This window comes from Salvelinus sp. IW2-2015, unplaced genomic scaffold (assembly GCF_002910315.2).
Source record: "Salvelinus sp. IW2-2015 unplaced genomic scaffold, ASM291031v2 Un_scaffold2872, whole genome shotgun sequence".
Classification (NCBI taxonomy): Eukaryota; Metazoa; Chordata; class Actinopteri; order Salmoniformes; family Salmonidae; genus Salvelinus; species Salvelinus sp. IW2-2015.
Window position 1 is genome coordinate 50,892 of NW_019944172.1, and position 5,944 is coordinate 56,835.

The window sequence follows — 5,944 nt, forward strand, 5'->3', positions numbered from 1 at the left end:
GGTTAATACGATGTACTGTTTAAATGTACCGTGATGCTACTTGGTTAAAATGGTACCGTGATGCTACTGTGGTTAAAATGTACCGTGATGCTACTGTAGTTAAAATGGTACCGTGATGCTACTGTAGTTAAAAATGGTACCGTGATGCTACTGTGGTTAAAATGGTACGTGATGCTACTGTGGTTAAATGGTACCGTGATGCTACTGTGGTTAAAATGGTACCGTGGTGCTACTGTAGTTAAAATTGGTACCGTGATGCTATCTTAAAAATGGTACTGTGATCCTACTGTAGTTAAAATGGTCCGTGATGCTACTGTGGTTAAATGGTACCGTGATCCTACTGTGGTTAAAAATGGTACCGTGATGCTACTGTAAATAAAAATAGTGAATTTCCTTGTTCGTTCATCTTTGACACACAGAAGTTCAGTCACTGCTGGAAGAGATGGAACAAATACTCAGACTTGCCTTTTCACTGCAGTGTTGGTGTGTGTTAGTTGAAGGAAGGTTCTGGAACGGTTCGTGGAGTGTTTGGATACGTTATAGCCTTTCTGTCTAAAAAGGGCCAAAACTACCCAGAGCTTGAGGATTGGCTTGTAAAACGGATGTTTCTCACTGACACAACAGGTCACCTCAACGTGCTCAACCTGCGTCTCCGGAAACCGGCGTGGAGTCGTGGATCTGTTCCATGCATGGAAGGCATTCGTTGCCAAGCGAAAAGTCTACTCGCAGGGATATTCAAAGTGGAACGTTCCACACTTCAAGCAACTCAAACGGGCTGTCAACTCGACACACCGTCAGCGCTGACATTATCGGAGTGTACATGGGGGTGGTACAACGCTCATCTATAGCGGTCTATAGTGGAGCTCTGTGGTACAACTCTCATCTATAGCGGCCTATAGTGGAGCTCTGTGGTACAACGCTCATCTATAGCGGTCTATAGTGGAGCTCTGTGGTACAACACTCATCTATAGCGGTCTATAGTGGAGCTCTGTGGTACAACGCTCATCTATAGCGGCCTATAGTGGAGCTCTGTGGTACAACACTCATCTATAGCGGCCTATAGTGGAGCTCTGTGGTACAACGCTCATCTATAGCGGCCTATAGTGGAGCTCTGTGGTACAACGCTCATCTGATGCAGGTAGGCCTATAGCGGAGCTCTGTGGTGCTAATGGACAGCGCCTCTGTTTACCGAGTTATGGAATTCTTCCGTTTTGTGGGGAAATTAGATATTCAATAGACACAATTAGTTGTAATGCACATACGAAAATCATAACTGACACGCAGAAAATGGACGAATAAATTGTAAATTTCCCCTCAGCACAAAAAAAAAGGTTGCCAACCCCTGAGCTAGCTATTCAAGATAAAAAGGTGGTCTCGCAGATTCTCTCTGTAGCAGATCGCTCGCAGATTCAGATTCACGAAGCATCGTTACCCATCGCTCCACAAAGGCCGCGGCTCTTGCAGAGCAAGGGGAACCACTACTTCTAGGTTTCAGAGCAAGTGACGTAACCGACTGAAAGGCTGCTAGCGCGCACCACCGCTAACTAGCTAGCCATTTCACATCCGTTACACTAGCTAGCTRGATAATCAGCCATGTAATGCCAATAGAAAAGAGGCTAACTAGCTAGCATCAACTTTATAGCGGTTATGCTACGTGGAAACACTCATTTTAATTATTCCGTTCATTTTTCTCACCAACGCCTTGTAAGCTTTCACATTGTGAATATCATTTAGCTAGCTTGCTAGTAATTTGTACAAATTTGATGCATATTTAGCACAGTGGAAAGCGTGACTCCAGACCGGAACCCTGTAAAACATGAAAGCACGTTCAATAATGACATCACCTGATTGGTCGGAAGAAAAAGTCCTATCCACCAGAGCTGTGTTTTTTGATATGCCGTAAAACTTTTGGCTTAGTCGCAAAATGTGCACACAGTTTAGACATTGGCAAATGTCGTTTTGATTCACAGAATATTCACCAGTCGCAAGTTCAGGAAATGAGTTGCATTTATTCTCAAACGTTGCATACTTGCAAATCTTATTGAATTTGTCACTACACTGTCCTGTACAACGTAGTAGGTGGGTTCCAGAGCTCAGACATTGCAGACGCCSGACAGATCTTACAACGTCCGGATAGGTACTTTACCAATCAGCTAACCACATGACACAGCCGATGCCGTAGCATGCAACCATTGGTTGATGCATGCAACGTCTGAGCAGGGGAACGCCACCAAATACGGACTGCATTCATAACCATTAAACAACAGAATCTACATGATCAGTCTCTGTGTGTAAAATAAATAGTGGTTAATGTGACGCCGACTCATAGCTAAAACATGTAAAGAAAGCAATCCAATKTTATTTGTTGCCTAGACTTTACTGCAAATGACACAAGTCTTCAGAAAAAAACAATACACTAATATTGCAGTTACCATGACAGCCTATATAATAGAACGCTTGTTACCATGACAGCGTTATTATAGAACGCTTTTACCATGACACCGTTATCTATAGAACGCGTGTTACCATGACAGCCGTTATTATAGAACGCTTGTACCATTGACGCCGTTATTATAGAAAACTTGTGACCACACAACAAAATATTACACTGGGGAGAAAACATCTTAAAGTAGAAATAGAATGTGGCCACTATAGACATCGATCAGGTGCACAAGGCTACATGTGGCGCAAAAATAACCTTCACAAGAGTTACTGTCAAGTTCACACAACAAACACAAGTTTTTGGGCTACATGCACATTATTACATTGTTACCATTTTCTGCCTGTGGACATCTGTTCTACAATGTGCCAGTAAGCAGAGCAGGAACCCTTTGTTGCATAATTGATCTCTTTCAGGCAGAGTACACCTGACATACGGTTTTACCCACTGTACTGAAGAGGGAAAGTGTGTGGTGTTCCTTTCACCTCATAGAGGCATCCATCTTAAGTCAGGCCCAGCTTAATTAAGTCAGGCCCAGCTCCAACTACACTTGATCCCTGAATCCACTTTTTAACAAGCAACTCCTCATTTTCACATAATTCTCTCATTCTGAAAATGTACCACATACTGTAAAAGGAAAACATTAGTTTGTTAGCTAGTTAACATTACAGATTTCTAGGGTCCTGAAAGCAACTAAGTTAACGCGTTATAACTTGAGGAACAGCAAGGAGTCGTTATAACGTTACACAGTTAATACTATAGCGATTTGGTTACTAACATTAGCTCATGTTGTAACGTTAGCTGTCTGACTATTAGCCAGCTAATTGTCGCACCATAAATAAATTTATTTGATCAGCTAAGTTGGCTAATGTTTCTCACCATTTCTCTGGCTAAATTAGCTAATGGATCATTTGATCCAGGTAGCAGATACTTAATGCTAACATTCCTGTTCCATCACACTTTCTCCCTCAAACTTTACAAATGCGGTTGTTTTTCGGTTACAGCTCATGACATACGCTTCATCACCTTCTCACCCCGGTCTCCGTAGTCAGGCGTCTCACCTACCGTTACCGTTCAGGGGAGGCGCTGCTGTAACCTTCATTTTTATAGGACATGAAGGGGTCCCGCCACCATTATAATCTAACCGGAAGCAGATGTGGGCGTGAACAAGCAAAGAACTCCGACCAAAAGTTAATGTTGGCAGAAGGACTACGGGGAGTAACTTCATTTACATGCTGTATGTGTATGAAAGCAGAGCCGGTGCTCGGGGAAGTTGGTTCGGCAGACCAGCACGGCTCTGCTACTTTGTATTAAAGCCTATATTGAATTCACAAGTTCTTGTATGAGTGTTATATTTCTGAGGCAATATTCCACAACAGCGTCTCACCGACCGTTACCGTTCAGGGGACGCGCTGCTGTAACCTTCTCACCYCGGTCTCCGTAGTCAGGCGTCTCACCTACCRTTACCTCTCCCCTACCGTTACCTCTCCGTTACCGTTCAGTCGGGCGCTGCGTTCTGTTGTCATGTGAACGACTGGCTGAGCCTTGGATACAGMCAGGATTGRTCCACACGCACATCACTCATTCAGAGGCAGCCAGTGGGGAAACACCCAAACTTTATCGGATCTATACAAACCACGTAGGTTACCYATTTTGGATTCAAAACGGCRAATTTCGCCRAAAGGTGACTAGTTTGCATCCCTGCTGTAGAAGAATCAAGAATCASAGGCACACAGACTAGCTACTGTAGAAGACACTTTATTGAAGAGATGCAGAAACATGAAAAGTTACCAACTAGGGAAACAAACTAATCATAATATCTACCGAGGAAACAATGCAAACCTTTTAAAAAAAACAACACCCTCCCTCCAAACAAAACACATTACCCTCCATCCCTTTAATGAACAAACATTTACCCCCTCCCCCCAGATTATAATTCCCTTCTAGTTACCAATCTCCTTATGTGCGCCTCCCTCCATCCTGAGCCAGTCTCCTGGTTTTGCGCCGAGCTCCTCTTAAATAATAAAAGAACGCTGGTCAGCATCCTAGAAGGACGCTGTGGAGTCCACAGGGGGGGGGGGGGAAATAAACTAATTTTGGGTGTTTGAGAGCCATTTTGAGTGAATTAGGTTTAGTATCTAGGTTCCAGTGGGCTGTGGTTCTGGTCCCGATCCTATGCTCCTGTCCCACTCCGCGTTTTCTCTCTCCATCCTTAATCCTAATCCCTGCTCTGATCCTGAATCCTGATGGTCTGATTGGCTCCGGGACGGGGAGACAGAGCCCTCCTCCAATCACAGCCCTCCTTGAGACAGATCCCGCACCCAACAGAGAGAAGGAAGGAGCAACAGGTTAGAATCACTCACAGCCTGCTACAGCCAATCAGCCACACTATCACAACCTGCTATAGTTAGGGCTTGGCGATATAGCCAAAATATTATTTCACGGTGTAAAAAGAATATATATATATTTTTAATGGTATGACGGTATTTAATGTTTTTTTTAAATAATAAAAGTCCTTAATTTGCTTTATGAGTATTGTTGCCACCCTAATAYCACATGCATTATATGTGATTTCAAATTAGTTGTTCTACACTGTTCAATTCAACCAAAATCATTTTCAGAAATTTCTGCGTTTCCTTAACTCATTTGAGATCATTTCCAAACTGGCTGCACAATATGGGCAACAACAACAAAAAACTAGGCCTTATTTTTTACCAAATGTTGCGATTTAGAGCRAAACACTTGGGTGAACTGTTGGAATAAAAGAAAGTAATTAATAGGAAGGGTAAATTCTATAGTTAGAATATAATAGTGGGCACTTTGAATACTGTGTTTGACATGAAAACGAATGAAAATACCAGGAGGAGTTATTGTGACAGGGTAGGAACCAAAGTGTTGGTCAGTGTTTTCTAGGGGACTCTAATCTTTGGCTACATTGAAGGTTCTCTTAGTTACTTCATGTAACTAACATTCACATATTCCTCTGATTTAGAAAATACTGTTGTACCAACATGCCGATTTAGTTCTACACCATCACTGGTATTATCAGGCTGTATAGCTAGTTACCTTTGCTCTGACTGAGTACATTTATTAGCGACCTAGCAGTTAGCATTAGCGGCGAAAAAGATTTAGGCCCAACTTGCTATGAAAATACAAATTTGCAGATGTAAGAAACAAACTAAGTTTAATTATAGAACGCTAGTGGAGTTATATTAAGAAGCAAAGTGAAAACAGCATTGTTGTCATTAACATGGTAGTGATCAGCATTGACCATGCAGACTGAACACAAGCGTCTCCTGGTTAGCCAACATGGTAGTGATCAGCATTGACCATGCAGACTGAACACAAGTGTCTCCTGGTTAGCCAACATGGTAGTGATCAGCATTGACCATGCAGACTGAACACAAGTGTCTCCTGGTCAAGCAACAACAAATATGCTCCTTGAGTGACAGGGGGGCAGGGCTATGTCTGTGTGGAAAGCGGCACGGAGGGAGATGACTCAAG